The sequence below is a fragment of the Callospermophilus lateralis genome, chromosome 12, assembly GCF_048772815.1.
Source record: "Callospermophilus lateralis isolate mCalLat2 chromosome 12, mCalLat2.hap1, whole genome shotgun sequence".
Taxonomy (NCBI): Eukaryota; Metazoa; Chordata; class Mammalia; order Rodentia; family Sciuridae; genus Callospermophilus; species Callospermophilus lateralis.
Genome location: NC_135316.1, coordinates 23335533 through 23362066, shown reverse-complemented (window position 1 = coordinate 23362066; position 26534 = coordinate 23335533). Strand labels below are relative to the sequence as shown.

At 47.8% G+C, this 26534-nt stretch overlaps 1 pseudogene; it reads left to right on the top strand.

The window, feature by feature from the left end:
- The first annotated feature begins 22717 nt into the window (after window positions 1-22717).
- Window positions 22718-25822, top strand: LOC143642380 (thyroid receptor-interacting protein 11 pseudogene; annotated as a pseudogene).
- Window positions 25823-26534: the final 712 nt, after the last annotated feature.

Here is a 26534-nt window from a genome sequence, read left to right as displayed (position 1 = left end):
TATGCTGCTGCTGCTGGTGCAAGGACCCCACTTGAAGCACCCCAGGCTAGAAGAAGGCAGGATGGAGGGCTATGTGTGTAAACAGAGGGGCCCAAACAGGGAGACACTGTAGGCCAGGAAGGCAGATGAGGCAGGGCTCTGAGAATCTTTGGCTTTAGCCAGGAGGACTCTCTGAGGTTCAGGGCCACCTCCAGGGTGGTGACTGTCGCCCTCTGGTGGAGAAAAGACTGTAGGACTTCTCCCCTTGGTTTTCCCTTCAGGCAGCAGAGTCTTGGGCAGGCAGAGCTGCCTGATCAAGGCAAAGGAGAAGGGAACATCAGTCTGATCTTACTACTGGAAGACTGAGCAGGGGTTGGGGAGGGAGGAAACAGCTTTGGGGTCCTGACTCACAAAACTGTGGCTCAAGTGTGGGATTGGGATTGACTGTTAAGTACAGGCTTGGGTTCAAAGTGGAAGGCTCTGCTTTCTGAAGTAGAGCCTACTTCAGGAGATTGGGGCACTGAAGGGGATACCACTTTCAGGAAAGGGCCCAGTGAGTCCTAGTATATATGGTATATATAGTATAGTATCTAAAGATACTGCTGCCTTTTAAAAAAGGAACCATTTTCAGAGCTTCTGAGGTGATAGTAAAAGGGGATTCTGGGGTTGTTTTCTTGAGAGGGGACATTGTGGTCTGTCTCCAGATTCTTGGATTAGGTGGAGTTTTACCTTCCTGCTGACTATAGTTCTTTGGTCTGCAAAGCTCCAGGGACAGATACAAGACAGGGTTACACAAGCAGAATCATCTCTACCCTCCAACCCCAGGAATCCAGCCCACCCATGGCCCTCAGAGCTACATGTCTTGAAGACACCCCAAAATCCTAGTTGGATTCCAACAGGGGAGTCACATACACCACAGGTGGAGAATGGTGCTGTTGACTCCTTTAAAGTCATTCCCAATGCTGAGGAAAGTATTCTCATTGCTCAGGACCCGATATGAGTCCAATATCCCACAATAAGGGCCTGGCACAGCAGCCTCCTGCATACTTACCTTCCCTCTCTTGGTGCCTATATGTCTTGGGTCTGCACTATAAAGCCTTACCTGGGGCTGGCAGTCCTCATTGCCATGGCTGTTGCTCTCTTGGTCACTTTCCAGGCCCCGGTGGTCATAGGAAGTGTATCCTGCCTGGCAGATGCAGGAACTATCTGACCTCTGGAAGACCCTGTTCAGGCCTCGACAGGTGCAGGAGGAGGCACCTGGGGATAGAGAAGTTCCCTTTGCCTAATACATAGTGGTCCTGGCTAGGGGACAGCCCCATCCCTCTCTTCAGGGAGTTTATAATCCAGGTGGGGTGTCAGATGCCAACTTTACTATAAAGTCCCACCCTCAGGTCACTGTCTGGGGATGGGTGAATTCCTCTCAGTCATTTTCAACTCTGACTTTGCATTGACTTATGTGAGAAATTTTTAAACAACATTGGTGTCCAGGTGCCCTTTAGGTCAATTAAATAAAACTCTAGGCTGAGATGTACTGATGTAGTGGCAAGCACTGGACATTGTGCTAAGGCCAGTTCTCCCACATGATCACCTGCAGCTGAGTGGGAAGGTCCCAGAGCACTGATCCAAATCATTCTCTCCAGGCATTCCAGGAGGGGACCTACAGAGATCAGGGCCTAAGAAATCAAGTGGACACTTTGGCAGAGCCAGGAGGAGGGGAAGGCAAGCACTGGCAAGAGCAAGGTTTTAAATCCCAAAAGAATCTGGATGGATTTGCTCTTCTGCTGGGACAGTTGGGGGAGAGGTATTGAGTGGGACCTGGGGGAGCCTGGGCTCCCTGTGTCTGGAGCCTGTTTGTCTTGCTTGGGGTTGATCTGCTCTGGGAGAACCCAAACCCTGCTTCCAGCTTAGCCCTGATCAGTGCTGCAGACAATCACTCATACACAGCACACTTATCACAGCAGGATTTGATGACTGAGGTACCTGACTGTTGGCTCTATTATGCAGATATGGTCATATTCTTTACCCAAGGGGATTTGGGGACATAAATAATAGATCATTATTTCCCTGGGAGAAGGAGGGGAGTTGGTTAACACTGTAGTGACCCAGAGAATGGTTTTCATCAGTCAGGAGCTGCATGGCCATGCCTGCTCTGATATCCTAAACTCTAAAATGCTCTTTGGCCCATCTGGACAGCTCTCTACTGAAACTGTAGGTCCTATTGGAATCTGGGACTTCCTATTCTTCTCATTGTCCAGAGCACTGGGCCAGGTCCTATGGCTCCATAAAGGTGTCTGTGTTAAGTCTTGGGTGAAGGGAGGCCAAGTGGCAGCAGCTAGGAGACTAAGTGTCATATGATATATAGCTAGAAAACCTGGAAAAAATATAAGCATCTGCTTGAAGGAATGAGGAACTTAATTAATTCTGGAAGGAGCAGGGCGGGCGGGGGGCGGGTGTCCCAGAGCAATGAATACTTCGTTCAAGCACCACATTTCCCTGGAGGACTTGGACATTCCACAAGATACAGCTGATGTTATGGACTGATTATTTTTGTCCCCAAAGCCATGTGTTGAAATTCTATCCCCAGTACTTCAGAATAGAACTGTACTTAGAGGTAGGGCTTTCAAGAGGTAATTGTGATCTGATGGTGTCCTTATAAGAAGAGGAAATTTGGACACATAAAGAGACACCAGGACAGAGGAAAGGCCATGTGAAGGCCTATCCTGAAGGAGGCCATCTGCAGTCCCAGGAGAGAAGCTCAGGAGAAACCAAACCTGACAACATCTTGATCTTTGAGTCTCCACAATTGTGAGAAACTAATTTTCCCTTTTTAAAATCCACCCATTCTGTAGAATTTTGTTATGGCAGCTTTAGCAAACTAATACAATCCTAGAGTTCTATATCAGAAAATGGCTGTAATAATTTTGGCCTGAAAATTTTTTCAGTGCTCCCTGAAGGTGATCTCACCACAAAAATTACAATCACATGCCCAAACCATTAAAAAAAATAAGCACATAATAACTAAAACCTGCAACTGGCTGCACTGAGTTGTTGGGGACATGCCAGTGAAATGTAATTCAGACAGAACAGATAAGAGCATACACTTCTCTCAGCCCCTGATCTCCAGGCAAAGAGCAGGGGATGCCACAGAGTCTAGAGGAGTCATATAAGGGATAATAACCAGATGACAAGACATGATGGAAGGATTCCTAAGAACCTTGGATCTTACAGATTGAAGGCATCCAGGTGTAGTGCTTCAGAGCAGGAACTTGCAAGTCATGCCCACAAGATTCAAGTCCTGTTCAACCACTAATAGTCTGAATATGGGCAAGTTATTTAAACTCTCCATGCCTCAGTTTACATAGTTGCAAAACATGGATGATCTTAGTGCTGCTTGTTTCATAGCATTATAATGCGGCTTGCATTGGTTCATATTGAAATGCACTCAGAATAGTGCTCAGGGCCCCTGTGGCTCCTGCCCACTCCCTCCACAGAGATCAGGCTCAGCCTTAACTCAGGGAAGGAATGAAGGGAGCCCACTGAGGCTACATATTTGTGATGCTAGAATGTGAGAGCAGATACAGTAGCAGAGCACCATGAACAGGCCTTGATTAGGGCCAGGCTGGTGGTGCTCTGAAGTCTTGAGAGAGTGGCTACACTTCTATGAGCCTAATTCTTTTTCTTGCTCATGTGTTTGCTGGAGTCTGTGACACAAATTCATACTAAGTCAAACCTATTCTCTCACAAGGCAGCTTTCCTGACAGACCTCCATTCAGCCATGTGGGTTGTTTCTTATGACCTTACCTCATATACCTGTAGGGTCAGATAAGGGGAATAATTGGGTGCAGGCACTGGCCTGAGACTCACCAGGGGGAGAGACAGCAGTGCTCCCACAGAGGAGGCATCCTGTCTGGCCAGGCAAGGTGCTGAAAGTGCCAGAGGGACATGGCTGGCACTCCGTAGCTGCCCTTGCCTGGCTGTGGCTTCCAAAGGTCCCTGCAGGGCAGGGCCTGGGGTTGTGTGTCCCCAAAGGACAGTAGTGACCCACTGGGCAGGGCTGGCTGTGGTAACTCTCTGAGCCTGTAGGGAAAGGAAGGACAATTCTGAGCTATGGACCCTGGCTGGTGTGGGACTGAGAAGAGGTAGGGAGAGTCCACTCTTGCTGGGGGACAGGGGACAGAAATGAAGCTGATGGGGCAATTCTGCATTCCTGGAGCAGTAGAGGGCCCTGGACCCTGCTGAGCTCAGTCCTTCACCTCCCTGTACTTCCCTCGGTCTCCTAGGCACACAGCACACACTTCCTTTTCTATCTCAACCAGGCAGCAGGGCATCAGCAGTGCCTACACATTGGGCCAATGCTTGCCCCATTCTCCCTGTCTACTTTTTCAGTGCTGGGGATCAAATCCAGCATCTCACACATGCTAAGTAAATGCTCTACCACACCACTGAGCTACATCCCCACCCCTTGTCCCATTCTCAAAAGTACCTGGGCCATGGGCTCCTACAAGCTCATGTGTCTGGGGCTTTGCACAGTATGCTTTATGGCTTTGTAAACCTAACATGGCTCCAGCTGCTCTGCAGCCTCCTTTACCTCCAGGCTCCCCACATTCTTGGGTCTGTGTCAGGGTGATAATCCAGCTAAGGAAGCTGCAGGCCCATCTCCTGCTGCTCCCAAGGTTGCTCTTAACCTCACTTCAGGCCTGGGCCCTCCCACTCCTGCCCCTATCCAGGCTCCCTAAACACTCACCTTGGGGGCAACTGAATCCAGGTGGGCAGGGCTGACAGGGAAGTGCATCTAGGGCCTGGCGTGGTAGGTGCCTGCTGCACATAGGCGGCAACAAGTCTCTGCAGAGACCCTGAGGTCACTCCTATTTAGGGCCTCGAAGCCTCCAGGGCACGAATGAGGGTGGGTGCTGCCAGGAGGACAGTAATAGGGAAACAGGCAACTGCACAGAGAACAAGTCCTGAGTCCAGGTTATGCTGAAGGGTTTGTGGCTTCTCATCCCACCAGCAGGGCCCCATATCCCCAGCTTTGAGCTTATACTGGTGCCAGAGGGAGAGGCCAGCATAAACCCAGATAGGGCCTGGGCGGCCTGTGTATACTAAGCCTCTGCAGGCCAAGGTGCCCTCCTGGGACTCTGGGCAGTGTCTAGGTCTGGGAAAAGGGCTGAGTGGGGCAGACCTGATTAGTGGGGTGTCACTTACAAACAACAACACTGATCAGATCTGATACTAATGTCAGTCATTGAATTTTGGATAAACGGTGAACATATTTTAGCATAAGTATGTCCCAGATATGGTATGGGCCACATTTAGAGTAAAAATTTATTGTTGTATGCCTGAAATTCAAATGCAGTCGTGTGTCCTGTATTCATATTTGATAAATGTGACTGCTCTACACAGGATGGCATAGGAGATTGGCCAGGGTGTCCCACTGTAACTGACTTTTTCATTCCTCCCTTTCTGGGGCAGAGGCAGGGCTGGGCTCTATCTGGGAACCCAAAGCAAAGGGATACCAAGGACTGGTCTATGGGCCCAGTTATTTGGTTGGAATCATTTGAGAAATTTAGGGGGGGTGACTGTTCATGGGGCAGGGCTAAGACTCACAGGATAGAGAAGGGTACCCATAGTTGGTGGTCTCAAACTCACAGGGATGTTAGAAGCTCAAACTCACATGGATGGGGAGGGTACTCATGTGAAGAAAGTCTCAGTCTCATAGGGATGAGGAGGGACTCACCGCTGCCCTGGGCCAGTATAGGTGGAGGAGCCGGCAGGGCAGGCAAAACCTCCTGGGCAAAGTGGGGGCACCCCTGTCTGGGGCCCGTAGTAGGAGCCAGCCCTGCAGGGGACTTCAGCCACAGCACCTGAGAGAGATGGGGCCAGAGTTTTGGGACACAGTAGGTTCCTGTCAATGATTCTTAGAAGCCTGGAGACACCCCAAGCTGGGAGGAAAATCAAGAGGGTCCCCAGGTTCTCTAGGTTCCACATGCAAGGTCTGAACTGGCGGAAAGCAGTGGGGGTGGAGCCATTTGGTGGTAGGGTCAGTGTGAGGACCAGCTTAGGAGGAGGGGATTCAAGAGTGAGAGGTCACTGTGTGATCAGGGAGGGAGACTCACTGTGGAGTTGGAACACAGGAAGAGAGGAGATCAAAGGACAAACATTCCTTGCTTTTGGAGCGAGTTGTGGGGGGCATGCCTTGCCCAGGGTGAGGTGGTATATAGACCGATGGAACACAGGCAAGGGTAACTTAGGCAAGCCCTCAGAAGACTCCTGTGAGCCACAGTCTGAGTTGCACCTCCCCAGTTCTGCTCCTCCCACTCTCTAAGGATGGCAGGTAGTATGGCTGGAGGGCTCAGGGCAGTTTTGGAGTATAAACCCTCCAGCTCCATCTGAGGAGGGGAGGAGCTTTCCTGTACTTCTAGCTGTGAGGCACAGCACAGTGTGCTTTGGGCTTTTGTTTTTGTTAAATTGTTGGTCAGCCTATCCCTGATCCAGAGGAGGGAGCAGGGCTCAAGGCACTTTGGTCTTGTGGAGATGCAGATGGCATAGATGCCAACCAAAGACTGGATTGGCCTGGGGCCTAGGAGGCGGCTGTGGGGTGAGCAGGCAGCCATGCACACCTGTGGCCTGAGTTAAGAGGGTATTGCTGGGCCCCTGACCTGAGCCTCAGAGGTGAGTATATTAAGTATGGGTAGGTGATAGAAGGCAGCATATGTGGAGGGTGGGGCAGGGCTGGGACATCCTGAAGACTCACCTGCTGGGCACTCTGACCCAGCCTGACAGGGGTTGGCAAACACATTGGCACGGCCCCTCAGCTCAGGATCAGGGCAGTAGTAGCCAGGGGGACAAAGCTCACAGTCTTCTGGAGTAGATGCCCCTGGCTTTGAACGAAAGGTGCCAGGAGGGCAGAGGAAGGCACCCCTTGCACCTGGACACCAGTGACCAGGAGGACATGGATGGTCTTTGAAGGAAGAGAGACCTGAGGGCAAAAGAACCAGGCAAAGCAGTGATGGCCCTGGGAACTTTTTGAGGCTCTCCCCATTCTTCTCCCAGTGTCTCTGTTCATCCTACAGATGGGTTCTCACCTGGCCATTGGCAGTGGTACCCGGCAGGGCAGGGAAGACATTCTGCTTGGTTCTGGCTTCCTTCTGCTGCTAAGTAGGTGTGCTCAGGGCATGCCTGGGGAGCTCCTGGAAGGGTCTCACTCCCTCCTGGGCAGTAGTGGCCAGCGGGGCAGGGCTGTGTGGCCTGGGCCCCTGCAGAGTGAGAGATGTACTAATTTTCCTCTCTAAATATGACCTTCAAGGTCTTCCCAAGATACCAGCATCTTCCAACTGTGGCAGAGTTCCCTCTGCTGCTAGAACCTCACCTGCTTTGCACCAGCGTCCAGGGGGGCAGGGCCTACAATCTTCTTTCTGTTGGGCTCCAGGGCCAGGTGCCAGGGTATGAGGGGGACACGAGATGGGTTCTCCACTGCCTTCTGGGCAGTAAAATCCTAAAACACAAGAGGTCACATTGTGGCCTGTGGAAGGCAGGGGAGCACAGCACATCAGGACTGTGGGGGGCTATGCCAGAGTGTGATCCTGTTGGCCAGGAATGAGAAGTCTGGACATTAGTCCTACTTCTACTTATTTTGTGTATTTATCACACTAGTAATCATGTGCATTGTATGGAATGCATGTTCTTGTTACATGCACATATGAGTGTACATTCATGTTATATATACAACAATTAGTTGAGTCCTGAGTCTTTCACACCCCCAGGCAACATGCAGAGGTCATTACCTGTTGGGCACCACTCTGCACAGAGCTGTCTCTGGGGACATGGGTTATGAAGTTGCATAGAGCCTGATGCCATTACTTCAGAGGTCCCAGGTAGGCAAAAATAACCAGCAGGACACTTTCCCCATACCTGTCCACCTCTAACAAGTAAGGAGAGGGAAGAAGGGTCAGAAGTTTATGATGGAAGGTCTGAGTTGAGCCTGGAGCCTCCTGCCTTCCTCTGTGATTCACAGTGTGAAGTACTTTCACTATGCCCCAGGAGAGCATGTCACTATGCCCACAGATAACACTGATAAGATGCAAGAGCACAAAACTGGGAAGGCTGAGACCTGGGTCCAATGCAGGCAGGCAGCCTCCTTCTGCACATTGCCCCAACTCATAGACTCCTGCATATCTTTTCTCCACCAAGTTGTGGAGTTTGGCTTAGTGGTCAAGAGCAGGACTCAGGCTGCCACCAGAAGGAGGAATCCTTCCTGGAGAGTTCAGTGACCCAGCTGCTGTAGGGTGGAAATGGGAATGGAGGTGAGCTGCAGGTATCCCACCTTCTTCCTTCACTCTCTGGGATTCTGGGTCCTGCTACATCCCTGAAGGATTGTGCTAATCTCCCAGGCAGCTAGGAATCTGATCTCCAGTTCTGCAGCAGGATAGAGCAAGTTAAACTTTAGATGAACTTCCCAATGATGGGAAAGAGCTGGAGGAAACTCTGCTGTCATCTTTTAAGTGGAAGATGATCTGCTTTGAAGCAGATCACTGCTGCATGAAATGGGAGCAACTCTTCCATTGACGACCTCCACTGGGTCTTGAGAGAACAGAGGCATTTGTCTTAAACAAGATTTTGGACATTCCCTGTCCAGAGACCTGATGTTCTTGTTTCATCTGGCTCACTGCAGATACCAGGTCTGGGGCTACTTTGAGTGCCACCTGAATTTGGGCTGCAGGTCTTCTCAATCACCCATGTTGCATAGCCTCAGGACAGAACAAGCAGGAGGCTGTGGGTTGTTGCAGCTTGACAAGGCAGTAGGTGGTAACTGACCTGCAGTAGTGACCAGGGGGACAAATGAAGCAATCATGCTTTTCCTGGAGGCCTGACACATCCTGGGGGGTGAAAGTTCCTGGGGGACACAGAGTTGGGGACCAGGTACCTAGAGGAGAGAGAGATAGTAAGCCAAGAGATACCTTAGGGAGGTGGACCATATTTTCACTCTGGGACATGTAGCCTCTACTCCTGGACTAACTCATGGTAAGAGCCTATCTGTTTCACTTTTTGCATCCAGCTGCCCCCAACAGTCCTGGGGTTTTTGTGCCATTTCTTCGTGACTGGTAACCATATGGAAATAACTTCAGTCTCCCTCACTAGGATGATTGTCCTTTACAAAGAGGACAAGTCCAGTTTCTATCACAAAGGAGCAACCCTGGTGGAGGGTCTTTAAATAGAAGTAAAGCTATTGGGGGTGAGGAGGCCATGCCTCCTGCTATGCAGCTTGTTATTTGCCCACTGTGTCTTAGACTGTACAGTTTCCTCTGTGTTCGAATCTTGGTCCATACCTAAGCAGGTCTCACTCTTTAGCTGCCTCTTGCCATTTCTCCTCTGTTCAGGGGTGGAACTATTTGGATGGGAATTGCCTAGGCTGGTTGCCTGTTCTCCAACTTGCTCTGGTCACACCCTGCCCCTGGGTTTGTTGTCTTGGTGCAAGTGTGCTGTGCTGTGATGGATCAGAGGTACCCCTAGGCTTCATGATTGTGTGTGCATGCATGAGTGTATGAATATACAAATCCACACATCAGTGTGCCTGAATATAACTCATGCACAGTATGTTTAGCGAAGCTGGACTCAAACTCAGGCAGAACAAATGCAGGTCCCTGGGGCAGCACTGTGGAATATGCTAGGTCATTGTCCCAGCATCCAGACCCTTCCCTGGAGCCCTTCCATAGCACATAGGCAATCTCTTCCTGTTGATCCAGATTGGCACTAGGATAATCTGACATCTCTGGTTTAGGTAACCCCCGGGGCTCTCATGGAAGAGGCAGGGCTTGGAGCATGGGGTCAGCAGATGAAGAGAACAGCAATGGGGTGGGCAGCCTGAGGGAGTCCTGGGCAGAGCCAGGGGAGGCTGGAGGCAAATACAGGTAGACATATCCTGGGGTTTGAATTAATGAATGAATGAAAGCTGGTTGGCAGGCAGAAAGTGTGTGGAAGAGGGTAGAGGGTCCAGGAGGGGTAGGGAGCTAAGGGCTTCTGTACATACCAGCTGGGCAGTAGGCATGGGCTGGGCAGGGCCTCAGTGCCTTGGTGCCAGGATGTGGACAGTAAGAACCTGGTGGACAGATGAGGCAGGTTTCTGAGCCCAGGGAGGGCTGGTAGTGCCCACGGTGGCACAGGGAAAGCCATGCAGCCCCTGATTGGCAGAAGTGACCCTGAACAGTGGATACAAAGTAAATTCTCTGAGGCTGAGGAGGTCCGGTGTGGTCCAGGTGTTAGCAGCCCAGAGTGTCCGTGAGGCCAGGAGTAGTTTGGGAAAGAATTGGGGTCTGGGAGATGGGGTGAATGTGTTCTCTTCTTGAGGCACCCCAAGAGCTATCCTGATGCCTATAGTCTGAGGGCTGTGCTTCAGTCTCAATCCAGGACTGCATCCCCTTTCCTCCTAAGCTCCAGGGAATGAGCTGCCTCCCACAACCCATGGGAAAGTACCTGAGGACAGGGAAGAGTCATGGGGCTGAAGGCCCTGGAGTCTGAGGGGCAGTCCGAGTTGGTCATGCAGGACCAGGTGGCTGAGATGAAGCCCAGGTTGGGGCAGAAGGAACCAGCTGGGCAGGGCCCACAGCTCCCCTCAGAAGTGCCACCTGCACAGGAAGGGTAACATGGGCAGAGATCTGTGTGCCCCAATCTGGATTATGACCCAGAGGATGGAGGTTTTTTGAGGGGCTCAGCTGCATCCTGGAGCTACAGCAGAGCCTGACTTAATTTGTTGCATGGAGCCACTGTTGTTAGGGCCTCTTTAGGGCATCTGTGCCTCAGTTGGCCAGTGATACTGCTTAAATTGCAATGGCACACAGCCTGTGGGGTGGAGGAACACCTGTACTGAAAAAGAGACCTATCAGTCATACCTGGGCATGGCATAGCACCCATAGACACTAGGCAGTGGTACTCCTTTTCATGTGGTAGTGTTTATGGGGCAGCCTGGTGTAGAGTCTGAATATCACATGTGGAAGATGCCACTCAGGGTCCCCAGGAAGAAGAAGGTTTAGCACAGGACAAAAGCTTACCTGGTCTGTTCCTCATGGTCCCCTGGGGGCAGGGCACTGGGTACAGAGTACCCTGTGGGCAGTAGTGGCCTTGGGGGCAGGGTCCATTAAAGGGAAAGGTGACATTTCCTTGGGGTGTGGGGCTGATGGCACCCCCCTCACAGTAGTAGCCAGCTGAGCAAGGTCCTTGGGTAGAGAAAAATGTGGAATTTTAAGGTAGTGATAGAAACATCACATCCTTTATCTGACCCTGCCTTACTAAGGGAGGCCTCTATTGGGCTCCTACCATGCTCCTGCCACCTGCTGCTATCTCTAATCCTATAGCACCATGGAAATTAAAGTGGGAAGAAGGAAAAGATTAGGGACATGACCCATTCACTGAGCAGTGGTCTTTCCTGGCCTAGATGGCTTCCACATTGGCTCTAGAATTGGCATTGTGGAGGAAGCCATAGATGTGAGAAGAATAGGAGAGAAAATTGTGGGTGCTGGCAGTGCATTAGGCTAAACCTGGCTGGGGACTGCCCTACTCTACAGTGACTATGAAAGGTGATCCTGCTGTCATCCCATTCATCAGGGAGTAGGCTGATCTCCAGTGGTAAGTGACAGTCCAGTGTCAAACTTGTATGTATGAGACCTGGCTGTGGCTCTAGAACCTGCTCTTGGCAGGAGGCTGGGTTCTTCTAGGGCGGGAGGAGAAGGAAGTGGAAAGAAGAGGTGTTAGGCCAGGCCCAGGCCTGTATGCTGCTCTGCTGAGGAGAGGACATTAGGGACTCCAAGAACTCAGGGCAGGGATTGTCCTAAGTTGTGCGTTCTTTTTGTCTTTGGAAGATTGTTCTGAGCCCAGGGGCATCTCTGTCTGGTTGTCCCTGAAAGACCAGGCTCTCTAGAAGCTCTGCTATGTCCTGTTCTGTCCACTATGAGGAGGCCATGCAGTAGGGAGACCCCAGGCTAACTAGTTGGTGGCCAGGGCCCAGCTCTGCTGGGGTGTTGTTACCTACCCTCAGGCTGCCCATTTCCCTCCCCAGGGCAATATCTTCCTGCAGGGCAGGGCTGGCAGGCCCCGGGGGACACTGCACCTTCCTGGGAGCTCAGGGTTCGCTCTGGGCAGGGGTGAGCAGAGGATGTCCCAGTTGGGCAGTAGTGACCTGCAGGCAAAGCAGGAGTGAGCATGGATTGTCCAGGCCCCACAGTTGTCACCCACCTCATGACCTCCCATCACTTATAGTAGAGAAGGTAGGGTAGCCCTGAGGGGGCAGAGGTCAGACAGAGGGTGTGAGGGGATACTGGTACAGAGTCCAGGCCTGTGAAGTGTGGGCTTAGGTGAAGGTCTGTGTGTATGCAGGGCCATCAGCCCTAGGCTGGGGTTGTCCTTCAGGACAAGTATGCCCAGTACAGATGGCTCTGGCACTGAAAGGCTGAGAAGTAAGAATTTCTGGTGCTAGAGACACTGGAGTTCTATCCCCATCATCCCAGGTTTTGTCCTGGAACACACAAGTATCACCACAGGCAACTGTCCCCATGCACCCAAAAGGGGATCTAGAGTATCAAGCCAGGTCTTCTACAGAGTATTCGCTGGGGTATTTACTGAGAGGAGTTGGCCCAGCACCCCTGGATGGTTCTTGAGGGTTCCCAGGCCTCATGTTGCTGACAGCCTGGGACTGACCAGACGTCTTAACTCTAAGGCCCATGTTCTTCCCTCCAGAACACCCTTGTCTGCTTACCCCCAGAGCCCACAGGAGTTGGGATCTGTGATCAGGAGAATGTAACATAAAAGGCCACCTGGCCATCAACAGGGTACTTTTCCTTTCACGTGCTGAGGATGGCTGAGGGATTTCTCATTACAGACCTGTAGTGGAGGGCTGTACTGTCCACAGGTGGTGCAGCTCCTTCCATGACCTGCATTCCATATCCCCCCTCTTCAGCACATATACTCCATTTTATGGATAAGCCAGAGGGTTTGGGAGGCTGAGGTGTCACTCAACATTAGGCCCAGGGTTTGGAGAAACAGCTGAGCTCAGGGAGTTGGGGATACCTGAAGTGCTCAATATGTCCTTCCCTAGAGAAGCAGGGCAAGGTTGACCTCAGGATTACCTTTGGGACAGGTGATGGGCTCCATAGTGGCAGCCTGGGGGCAGTAGGTGCCCTGTGGGCAGGGCCAGCAGGTATCAGCCCCAGGCAATGGGCTGAAGGTACCAGGTTTGCAGGGCAACTCATGGTGGACTGCTGGGGGACAGTAGAAACCAGGGGGACATCTGTATCCATGACTCCCATCAGTGGGTGAGGGGATGGTGCTGCCTCCTAGGCAGGCATACCTGAGAACATGAAGAACCATAACTCGACCTCTTCCATATTGTTGGGAGCCCAACTTGCCTTGGGAGCCCCAGGCCTCAGGCTTGTCCTGGGGCAAAGCTAATGGGGGCACACCAAGTGTTGGTGGCTCAGCTGAGCATCCCTGGGATCAAAAGGGGTCAAATGTGGCAGAAGTTCCTCTAAGCCCTCAAAACACTTTGGCCCCTGGAACAGAAACTCAGAAGTGGGGCTAAGGGAGACAATTTTGGGAATTTCCAGCATCTTCCAGACAAGCTCAGCTCCCCTCTGCAAATGCTCCTTGTCCTTATCTCCCCTGAACAGATGGGGAAGGTCTTCTTTCACCCAAGACCTGACTATAGCTCCTGAGGACTATGGTATCTCTAGCCTTTCAGACAAAAAGGGGCAAAAGCACTGCAGGCATCTTGGATGCTTCTAGGCAATGGATGGTTGCCAAGGAGGAAAAGACCTAGGCCTGTATGGTGGAGGCAGAGGCTCCTGCCCTAGAACCTAGGGTGTGCCTTGGACTGAAGAGAGTCTGCACTGGGGACTGTGAGGGTGTGTCCAGCTCATTACTCCACCTAAGTTGTGGGATGTCCAGCCAACATGCCTGAAGAGACATTCAGGGCTGGGGAGAGACCTTGGGGATTTAGTCTGTGATTTGGGTTTCTGGAAGGCTCAGACTGGAGCTTGAGACCATCCCTTCTATCTTACCCTGCGTGGCAGAGCTCTGCCTCCAGGGGGTGGGATAGCCCGGGCTGGCTGCAGTAGTGCCCTGAGGGGCATGACTGGCATTGTTCCTTGCTGTTCAGACCAGAAGCAGAGGAGTAGAACCCCTGGGGGCATGGTAGTGGGGGGCCCGTTCCCTTGGGGCAAAAGAAGCCAGGGGGGCAGATGTCATTCCCGGAAAGTCCTGTGGCCTCCACCTGTGCAGTGGGAAGAGAGAATGTACCATCAGATCTGGGGTCTCAGCTGCACATGCCACGGTTGGGACTCAGGGGGAGGGCAGGGACCAGGTCATATAAGGAGGGTTGTATTGCTAATAAGATCCTGTGCAGAATTCCTCCCTGATATGTACTTTTCAGAGCCCCGGAAGCCTGTGGCTGAGGAACTAACAGGGCCTATGGGAGAGCTCTGACTTGTTGAATCTTGGGTTCCACTCAGTTGCCTACTTTTAACCGTCTCTCTGTGTCTTCTGGCATTAATGTGAAATTCCAGAGGAAAGGGCATCTGTGTTCTAAAAGACCTGGCTTGGAGAAGGCAAAGAATGTGCATGTTCAGGTCACACAGCAGGTCAGTGACAAATCAGGAAACACTACTTACATCTGTCCATCTGTTCCTGCAACCCTTATTTGTATGTCTATCTTCCCAGCAGATTTTCCCTATACTAGGGTAAGATGGTCCCTTGGCTTTTTGCCAAGTAACCTGGACTAGCCAGTTATTCCACAAGCTGTTGGTTTCTTCTTTAAGATGGGGCCACCTTGTTCCAAGCCCTTGTGAGAATGCTGAGTGCATGTGTGCACATGCTGAAATGCACCTAGCACAGAGCAAACGTTCTGTATTGTTATCTGTTCTTTTTTTTTTTATATATATTGGTTGTTCAAAACATTACAAAGCTCATGACATATCATCTTTCATATATTTGATTTAAGTGGGTTATGAACTCCCATTTTTACTCCAAATACAAGTTGCAGAATCACATCAGTTACACATCCACATTTTTACATAATGCCATATTAGTGACTGTTGTATTCTGCTATGTTGTCTGTTCTTATTACCACATGTCATCAACCCCAAATACCAAGAAGAGCTATGATCACAGAGACTATTTAAAAGAGAAAGATCTCTGCTAGCTATGACTGTCAGACACCATGAATTCTATGGTGTTGTTAATTTTAGGGGTATTAAATGTGAAAGAGGTACACATCTTGAAATCAATGGGATGAGCTATTGTAGACCCTGTGCCAGGCCCTGGGAACTAGAAGGTGAGGAGGGTCCTGCCCCCAGGGAGCTGCAATCCTGGTGGGAAGCAGGGGCCCCTGACTAGTTCTGTGGTCCTGAGCCCATACACACTCAAGTGTGCCAGGGAATACACACCCCTCTGGGCTGCCAGGGGCCCAGCATTACCTACCTTGTGTTTGATGGGTGTGGGAGACATGGCCCCCCCTGTACAGTAGTGGGCAGAGTGACAGAGCCCTGATGGCTGGGACAGTTCTTCTGAAGAGCAGAACATTCCTGGAAGAAACAGAGCCAGGTGGAGCAGGTGACACACAGACCTCTCCCTACTCCCACCTGCTCCAGCAGAGACCCTGCCCCTCTTAGTGCACTCCTCCTCCCTGCACCCCCCTCCCCCCACCTCCTGGCTTCTTCCTCAGGGCCTAAGATAAGCATCAGGTGAGGTGACAGGGCAAATAGACAAGAGAGTAATGGGCAGGAAGAACAGAACATGTGGGGCTGCTCCGTCTCTCTAGTAGCATCTGATCAGGATGCAGGGAATGAAGAGGTTATGATTATTCTAAGGATAGTGGAGACTGTGGGTCCACTGTGTATTCTGATCCATATTTGGGACTCTGTACTGGCATCTTTGACCTAGCTATTGAGCTCTGAGTGCTTACTTATAAAGCAGACACATCCCTTGTGGATTTGTTTGCCTGAATTCCACTCCACTTTTCCTCATTTTCTCCCCATCCTTTATCCCAGTCACCCTGAATACCCCTGATTGATGTAGAGTCCACAAACCTGCTGGGCATGGCTCACAGTCCAGTTCTGTAGCAGCCCCTCGCTTGGGCCCAAATGTCCCTGGAGGGCATGGGTGGGCAGTTGCCAAGTGAGAACCCGGGGGACAGAAGTAGCCTTGGAGGCACAGGCTAGGGCCACGGGCTACAGGATATAGGGGGCAATGGCAGCGTTAGCCTGAGTTGAGGTAGGACTCCCACCCTCTGAATATCCTAAGTCAGAGACCAGGGATCCCTGATTGAACATGCTTAGGTCTGGCTCTCCATCAGATATTTTATTCTTTGTCTGATTTCTGTCTGTGCTGACTGTGGCTGACCATCTGGTAAGGAGATGTATGACCCAGGAAACCTGTTGATCATTGAGCATAAATCCTCCTTCTGCAGGATGCAGCACTCACCCACACCCATGCTGGCCAGCATCCCCTGCATGGGCTGAGCCTGCATGGGGGAACCAAGTCATACCTTGGCCAACTAGGTCTTGGGTCCTTTGGCTCAGATTGTCTTTCCCTGTCTATACTTGTGTCTCAATTGTGCGTAGAAGATCCAAAGGTATAGGAGGAATAGGCCCTATTCTGGTTTAAATCCCCAACATTCTGTCCACTTGTACCCTGCTGATTACAAGGATGTTGCCCCTCCACAAATGTCATTGCTCAAGCACAGTAAGTTGGTCATGTGAAAATAGACTGATCACACCTCTGGCCACTAGCACCCTGAGGCTTCACAATAAAACTCTTGCTAGGCAGGGCTTACAGGAGCCCCATGCCTCCTGGGCCTGGAAGGTTCTGACACCACATGTTTGTGGCTGGGGAGATCCCTCAGGACAGTAGAAACCTTGAAGGCACTGGAAAGATGTGAGGGTGGCTGAGGTCTGGCCAAGGGGACAGTAATACCCTACTGAGCATGGCCCATCTGGAAGGCGTTTCACAGCCCCTGTTGAGATGTGTGGAGATAGACTCTGTCCAAGACAGCAAAACTGACTTCAAATGAGAAGGGCAGAGTGCCCTGGGCTGGAATAATATAGTTCCTGGAATAATAGAGTTCCATGGAATTCAAGGTAAGAGGCTTTGGAGCTGTACTTTATGTCCCTTCCTGGCTCTGATGTCCTCCTTGGTTTTGCAGCTCAGTCCCTCTAAGGCTAAAAGGCATATCTGGTCGCATCCATGGGACTGTACCCAGAAAATGGATGGAACACTGAAATAGGACTTGGGCATACAGGCCAGGATGCATGGTTGGAGTGAATAGGGTGTGGCCTGGGTATAGGTGATAGACTGATAACTTGAGATCCCAACTTGATTCTGGGGTGACACACCCATATATTTGTGGGCCCCTCAGGGTCCAAGGACTTTGCAAGAGAATGATGCTCCCCTCTTTTCCAGCAGCACCAATCTGTCCATTTACCACCTGACCATCCTTTGTTCTAGGTGGTTTATATAAATTGGAACCAACAACAAAGTGAAAAATGCATGTTACTCCCCCTTCTCCAATATGGTCATTGCTATGCCTACCCTCTCGGCCTTGGGCCTAATCCTTGGCAGGCCTCCTGAAGTTCTGTCCTTTGTTTTTTGCATAGGCCCAAACCCCTGCTTCCTTCAGGTATTGACTGGATAGTGTCTTGTGCATTTCTCTTTCCCCTATTGTTACCTGCCAATGTCCTATATTACCTTTGAGCCTCTACCCATCCTCTCCCTATACTGTGGGGTCCTTGTCCAGAACCTATGAAAGTTTTGGCCAGAGCTCAGCACATGCCTGGGCCAGGTCCTGATATTTACTCTGTCTTCTTCTGGTACCTTTCCTACTGTGAGCTCCTCTTGCATCCATTCCCATCCCTGTCCCATCCAGGTCTGTAAAAGTGCCTGCTATAAGGGGTTGCATATCTGTTGGACCTAGAATCTCCTCTACAAGCAAGCTGGGGGCCTCTGACACAAACTGATCATTTAGGGACAGGGCAAAGTCAGAGAGATAGTTCTGGTCACCTGAATCAGCACAGAATTGTCCTGCAGGACAGGGCCTGCAGTCCCTGGCATTGCGTGCCCCAGGCCTCTCTCTGAAGGTGCCTCTGGGACATGGGTATTGGGTGGGACTCTGGGTACCCAGAGGGCAGTAGTAGCCATCAGGACAATCCACTGGCCTCATGATCCTGGCTCCTTGCTCCTGGATCCCAAAGAGACAGAACCTGTGGACACAGTGGGTAGGTGGTTAGGCATAAAGGAATTGGTGCCATACACATCCCCAGGCTTTCTGGAAAGTGAGGTTTCCCCAGGGAAAGTAAGCTTCTGGGACCTGGGTATTTGGACAGAAGCAAAACTCTCACAGGTCCATGAGAAGGCAGAGAAAATAGATAACAGACAGAAGGCTTCATTTTTTGAGTCTTTTGCATGAACCTGCAACCTTCTAGGGTCCTGCATTGGCTTTGGGGTATTGATGGCACTGGGCCTGTCAGGCAGTTGCAATCTGGGTTGCCCATGATGATCAGTCACTATCCATGAGGGTACCTGTCATGTGTATTAGCCCCTTTTGCCTTCAGAGAACTTGAGAATAGCCAGATGTTAATGGACAGAGAAGAGGGGCCCCAGACCAGATGGCAGCTCTCACTTTCCAGGGGGGCAGGTCTTGCAGACGCTCTGTCCAGGTTCATCTTGATACTGTCCAGGGGAACAGAGTAAAGGCTCCAGACTGCCTGAGGGGCACGAGTGCCCAGGGGGACAGACAGCATCTAGAAAAGAAAATGGAGAGGGCTGTTCCTTTGTGGGATGTTCCCAGCTTCTCCTCAGCCAGAGTCCAGTATAACTCCTTCTTGCTCCTCCTGTGTTGGTGTGGGTGAGAGAATGGGGTCACTGTGACTCGGGACACTCCTAGCCATCCTGCCTTGTGTCTGAAGGTGAGCATGTCTTTCTATAACTCAGTTCTTTTTTCTTTTTCTGGAAGGGGAGCAATTTCAGTTCCAAGTATTAAGAACATTATGGGGAGTGAGGTAGTGGCTCTAGTGGTAGAGCGTTGGCCTAGCACGTTCGAGGAACTGGGTTTGATCCTCAGCACCACATAAAACAATAAATAAATAAAAATAAAGGTATTGTGTAAAAAAAAGCCTCCTCACTATTAAAAAGCAAAGGGTTAAAACTGTATCACAAAATATATTAATCAATTATGTAATAAAAAAAGAACACATGGATCCTCTTAGCCTTAATAGGAAGGATCTGAGTCTGAAGTGATTGTGGATAGGAGGGGCTGTCCTCCCAGGAGTCCTGTGCCCATTTCACACTAAGCTCTAGTAGCAGGGAGGGTCCCCAGGCTCAGGAACTGGTTTTTTTTTATTGTTCCTTTTTGAATAAAGGCTTTAACTGGCCCCACAGGTAGTTGCTTTTGGATAAGATGGGGAGCATCAGAGGCTAGCACCTATGAAATGCTGGAGGTCTAACTGGGTCACTCTCCACACTGATTCTGGAGTCATCACCCTCTTTGGGATGTAGCCCTGCACAGTGCATATTATAGAATTCCCTGTTATCTTTTGGGATAGTTAATGATGTCATCCCTGGAGATGTTGACTACGTGGGGCTGTGCTCTGAGGATAAGCTGGGTCCTTACTGAGGCCCGTGCTCCCAGGAGACCTTCCTGGAAGTGGCCGCAGGTTTGATGGAACCGAATGCTTGGAGGCTGTCTGAGGCCTGGAGATCTTTCCCACAGGGCTGCATTCTCTGGTGCTGAGAGTTGGGAGCTCAGTGAGTCCTAGGTTTGAGGATGTCTGAATTTTGAGTTCCTACTTAATGAGCTGCAACTTAATTTTCAGAAGTCTATTTTGTTGTAACAGATAGGTTTTAGCCAATCACAAAGAATTCAGTTTCAGCCAATCATAGGCTGCCAACTCATCCCATCATGCCCAAATAAGGCAGATACTATACCTGCAGCAAATCAAATCTCTATGGTCACTCATCCTGCTGTGTGGCATTGTTGGAATCACTTTTGGTTCCAACTGCTGCTCAATTTATGAATCATCAATTACTCAAATAAATGCTATTAATTTGTCTAAAGTTTTTCTTTTAACAGGACCCAGAAGAAAGAATTGTTCTGGCTCTGCTAAGGGGAGCTGGAATCAATATTGTCCTTGGGCTCCTTTTCCCCTTCTCTGTGTGGGCTGTTTCCCTAGACAGGATCTTTCACACTAGAGTACTATTTTTCCTCCCCCAAAGCACGAATTCTCCATCCTTGACTGATTTTTCCAAGTGCTTCTTAACTTAAATGCAGTTAACTTAAAAAAACATTAGTTCATACCCAACTATGCCACTTAGCTAGGAGGTTATAGAAAGAGGTATCTATACTTACTGAGCTACATTCCTTTTACCCTTGTTTATTTATTTTTTTATTACTTGTTTACTGTAATTCCAGGAATAGAGCCCAGGACTTTCAGCATAATAGGCAAGCCCTCTACCATTGTGCTACATCCCCAGCCCTCCATTCGTGTTTGAACTCCAGTATTTTCCCTCCAGCCTTTCCTCCAAAATTGTTTTTGCCAACTTTTCTTCCAGTTTTCACTTACAAATATTTAGAAACAATTTCTTCCATACATTCTTACTTACCCTATTAGCAATATTGGACCCCATGGAAACCTCCTCTAGCACATTTTTTCACCTGACTTTTCAGGATGTTACTTATCTCCCTGGGTTTCCTCCCACCTTTTGTGACCCTCCAGCCTTGTCTGTTTTATTTGTTTCTCTATATAGTCTGCAAGTGGGTCTCCTTCTCAATTTCTATTTTTTCTTAAGAAAGGGAGAAAAGAGAGAGGGAGGGGGAAAGAGAGAGAGATGGAGAGAGAGAGACAGAGAGAGAGAATATTTTTTAATATTTATTTTTCAGTTTTCAGTGGACACAACATCTTTATTTTATTTTATGAGGTGCTGAGGATGGAACCCAACACCCCGCGCATGCCAGGCGAGCGTGGTACTGCTTGAGCCACATCCCCAGCCCTCCTTGTCTCTTTTTAAATCCTCTTTCCATGGATTCTTAGAACAATGGACCAGTTAGACCAAGTTAGATTGTTCTTTCTCTGCTCACAGCATTTCTAGTGGCCCCCATTTCACTTGGAGTCCATGTAAAAAGTCTTCCTAATAAGTACCAGATATGCCATTCTTCTCACCACACCAAGCCCAAAGGCTCCACATCCTCTACAGTGGCTTTGGCTGGGACAGACTGGATTGATCCAGGATCGATGCCGCTGCCACCATCAGGTCATCCAGGTGTGGCCAGAGGCAGGGGCTTGGTCCTTCTCATCCTGGGTGAGCCAATGGGCAGTCCTATTGGGATATCCAGGTGTCTGCCAGGCAGAGACTGGGGCTTGTCCAAATGGCCCCCGAGCTCATCCTCTGGCTTGGGGAGTGAGGGGCCCAGAGGGCCTGGGTCAGCTGCCTGGTCTCCGCTTTTCATCATGCTCTCAGCCAGAAGTCAGAGTCAATACTTTTTGTGTAAAGAAGACAGAATAGGGTAGTGTAGGACAAAGAAAGGGAATGCTCTGTAATAGTAGATGAAATATCAGACAAAGATTATAAAAAATGATTATTAAAATGTTAAACTAAAAGAAGATCTAAGCAATGAATAAAGAAAGCTAATATTGGAGATCAAAATCACTTCAATACAGAAACAAAAATATTGAAAAGAAACCAGTCATAACTCCTGGAAATGAAAGATACAAATCATACTTCACAGTAGCTCAACTGTGGAACCAACCTAGATGCCCTACAATAGATGAATGGATTAAAAAAATGTGGCATATATACACAATGGAATATTACTCAGCAATAAAGGAGAATAAAATCATGGCATTTGCAGGTAATAGGATGGAGTTAGAGAAGATAATGCTTAGTGAAGTTAGCCAATCCCAAAAAACCAAATGCCAAATGTTTTCTTTGATATAAGGAGGCTGATTCACAGTGGGATAGGGAGAGGGAGTATGGGAGGAATAGAGGAACTCTAGATTGGCCAGAGGGGTGGGAGGGGAAGGGAGGGGGCATGGGGTTAGAAATGGTGGTGGAATGTTATGATTATTATTATACAAAGTACATGTATGAAGACATGAATTGGTGTGCAAAAACGTTGTATAAAACCAGATATGTGAAAAATTGTGCTCTAAATGTGTGATAAGAATTGTAATGTATTCCAGTGTCATATATATATATATATATATATATATATATATATATATATATATATATATATATATAATAAAATTCCACTGGAAACTATCACTAACAGATTAGATTGCATAGAAAAAATAACTTGAGTCCTTGAGGACAGAACTTCAACTTCAGACCTCCAAGACAGGATAAAGGCTCTCACATGGGGCTGTTCTGGTGGCCAGCATGGAGGTGGCAGGAGCAGTCCACAAAGCTGGGGAAGTCACTAACTCTGAGGGAGAATTCACCCAACCAGAGGACTGAAAGTCCAGGGAGGGAGCAGAGGCCCCGCAGGGGTGATTGAGCCCCTGGTGGCAAGTTCCTGGTCAAAGCCCAGGCCAGGCCTCTGTTTAAGGCAGAGCACCAAGGGTGACAGGAACCCTGTGCTGCCCGGAATTCTGAATGCTTTGGTCATAATTGACCCCAGCAACGCTCCAGGACATTCAGCTGGAAGGTGGATGGCCATAATAGAGTGGTTTTTGGAGCAGAGCTGAGGGCTCTTGAAGCTCTAGCAATGTCTTCGTGGTTTAGAGGCCTAGGCTTCAGCTTGGGCCAGTCCTTGGGTCAGGTGGGAGGCAGCTTGGCTTCCCCCACTAGCCAAGTCTCCAGCTGCACTATAGATATGCCTGTGGAGGTCTCCAAAGCTGTGGAAGCCGGTTCACTTCGTTGTTGGAGAAAGAAAATTGAAGCCACGGAATCAAGGTTGACCTCTGAGAATACAACACTTAAAAAGTATTGTACTGATCTGGAAAAAAATGATGAAGCATCACAGTTTAAAATAAACCTTCAGTCTACAAGTTACCAAAATCAGCTGCAACAGAAACAGGGAGAAATCAGCCATCTTCAAGCAAGCCAGATGGAAGTACAGAAGCAGTTGCTGAGCCTGCATTCAGCTGCTCAATCAGTACCTTCAGGAGTGGGTGGTGTACCAGCAACCAAAGCACCTTGTTCATTCGGTTATGGACTCAGTGAAATCTGCAACCTACAACATACTATTAAGGTCCTGGAACAAAACCGAAGTCAGGACATGGATCATCACCAACATGAAATGTCCGTTTTGCAGAATGCACATCAACAAAAATTGGCGGAGTTAAATCACCAGCATCAACAGGAGTCAAATAACTATGAAAGACGGATTGCAGAACTTGAAAAGCTGTTACACCAAGGTGACTCAAGAGTTACAGTAACTGATGAGTCTCATGTCTGGGAGATGCAAAACATGATTCAGGTTCTACAAAGTGAAAAACTAGAGTCCATAAAAAGAATCAAAGAACTTGAGGATACAATCAAAGACATAAAGAAAAAATTATCTTCTGCAGAACATGACAGAGATGTCCTGAAGGGAGAAAAAGAACAGCTCAGTGTGGAAAAGAAACAAATATTTGAAGAGTGTGAAAACTTAAAACTGGAATGCAGTAAATTGCAGCCTTCTGTGATGGAGGAGAGTGATCCTGTGGGAGAAAAGGGAACAATTCCTCCACAGAGTTCATCAGTGGGAGAAGTGTTCGGACTACAACAAGCCCTGTCTGATGCTCATAATGAAAGAATGAAAGTGAGTAGTTTAAGGCAGGATACCAGTCTTGCTGAAGACAATCTGAAACTTCAAATGCATGTCCAAGTTTTAGAAAAAGAGAAGTCATTATTGAGTCAAGAAAAGGAAGAACTTCAGATATCACTTTCCAAACTTAGCTGGGAATGTGAAGTCATTAAAAGTAAGTCTTCAAAAGACATGAATTTAAATGTACAAATACATGAGTTAACACTGAACTTGGAGGCTAAGGAGCAAGAACTGAATGAGAAAATTAATGAAAAGGAAATGCTCATAGCTCAGTAAGAAGAACTGGACAATGAGCACCAGGAAGATACAAAGCACATCAATTTGATAATAGACAAGCTATCAAAACAGCAAAATGAAGGAGATGGTCTAATCAAGAAGTTGAAACAAGATCTAGAGGATGAAAAAGAGAGAGTTCATCAACTTGAGGAGGATAATATAGACATAACTAAAGAGTTGCATGCACAGAAAGAAAAGTTAACTGAGAGTGCACTGAGCCTCCGTGATTTGCATTTAACCAAGCAGAAGCTTGAAGATAAAGTCAAAGATTTAGTAGGTCAGCTAAGTCAGTCACAAAAAAGTAGTTTAAACATCCAGCAGGAAAACCTGGAACTTAAGGAACACATTAGCCAAAAGGAGGAGGAATTATGTCGAGTTCGGAACAAGTTAAGACATGCTGATAACGAAGACTCTAACAGAAATTTTAAGGATGACTTGCTTAAAGAAAGGGAAGTCGAAATTACAAACTTGAAGCAAAATCTTGCTGAAGTAGAACAGCTCAATGAAAATTTAAAAAACGTTGCTCTTGATTTCAAAACGGAAAATGACAAGTTGATTTCAGCATGTGAAGATGTAAGGCATCAGTTGGAAGAATGTATTGCTGGTAACAACAAAATTTCTCTAGAAAAAGACACTATTATGGAGACGCTGAAAAGAGAGAAAGAACAGATACAAGTAGAACTGTGTCAGGCCAAGAAGAGACTGTTGGAAGAAGCAAACAGTTACAGGCAGACTATTCAGGAACTCTCAAATGTATGTAATTGGAATACCTCTGCCTTACAGCTGGAACAGGAGCATGTAGTGCAACTCAGTCAAGAGAAAGACTTTGAAATAGCAGGACTCAAAAAGAATATTGAGGAAATGGCTACTGATCAAAAAGAAACTAAGGAAATGTTGGCATCTCGTTTAGAAGAACAGAAGCAATTGATGCAACTTATAAATGAGAAAGAAGTTTTTATTGACCAACTCAAACAAGAAAATTCAGCACTGCAAAAGGATTTAGATAAGTGTTCTCAGGCCTTAAAACAAAATGAAACTTTAAGGCAGACCATAGAGGCAAAAGACAGAAGTCTCAGCTCCATGAAAGAAGAAAACATTCATCTGCAAGAAGAATTGGAAAGAATTAGGGAACAGCAGAATCCAGTTGTAGCTGTGGCTGAACCTAAAACCCTTGATAGTATCACAGAACTAGAATCTGAGGTATCTCAACTGAATATCATCAAGAATCATCTGGAAGAGGAAGTTACACATCATCAAAAGGTCATTGAAGATCAAAACCAGAGTCACATGCAACTACTTCAGTCACTACAGGAGCAGAAGGAGGAAATGGATAAATTTAAATACAGGTATGAGCAGATGAAGGTTGCACATACCCAACTGCTTTTTCAAAAAGACAAGGAAATTCAGAATTTGCAGAAAACCATTGAACAAATAAAAGCCCAGGGGCATGAAGAGAGACAGGACATTCAAACAGAGAATGCTGATAGTTTTCAGGAAACAAAAGTGAAATGCCTTAATACAGAAAATGGGAGTGAAAACCATGCCATATGTAAAGCCAAAATGGAAAATTTTGTGAAAAGAGTCAAAGAACGAGTACTTGAGATTAAATTTCAGAATTCAAAGAATATGTCTTTAACCAAACAGATAGATCAGCTGTCTAAAGAGGAGGTTGAGAAACTCACTCAAATTATCCAACAGAAAGACATGGAGAGAGGAGCTCTTCATGCTAGAATGCCCCTTGAGAACAGCCCCAGAGTTATACTAAAGGACATTTTAAGGCAATAGATAATTATCAAGCCAGAGATAATTTAGAACTTTACAGAATCCATAAACACAAGGTACTTTTTCCTTTTGGAAAAAAGTCATATATTTGTAGAAAAAAGGTAAAGAAGAAAAACCTGATATATAGAGCTACCAAGTTTTTTTGTTTTATTTTTTTTTGTTGTTTTTTTTGTTTGTTTTTTGATGTAGCACTTAAAATTGTTGTTTGATTCTTTGTTTGCTGTAGCACTTTTGGTTTATTAAAATTTGTTCTGATGTTATGAGGTAATCGTATGCAGTATTCAATTCTTAAATACTTTGATTGTGAATCAGAGCAGTATCAGTGAACTATACAGCTAAACCTCTTTTTTATAATATTTGTTAAATTTAATTGTATTAAAATAAAAATGATACATTTAAATGACAGAAGAGAAGACAAATCCAACCCATATGATAAAGATATATCTCCAAAGTTAGAGTATATTAAAACAAAATATGATGTAGCAAGAAGTTGTGAATTCTTTATCAAAGAAAACATTGTACAACTACTAAAAGAAAATTACAGTTGGAGGGCCCAAATAAAAAAATTTAGTGGATTCTTTTAATCAAAATACTATGAACCTATCCATTTAACTATTTTCAATTGTCTAAAAAGTCACTTCAGGTTAAATTCAATTTTCTATGTGTTAAATATGTCCATAAGGAAAATATTTTCTACCTGTTAAGTTTGAGTCAA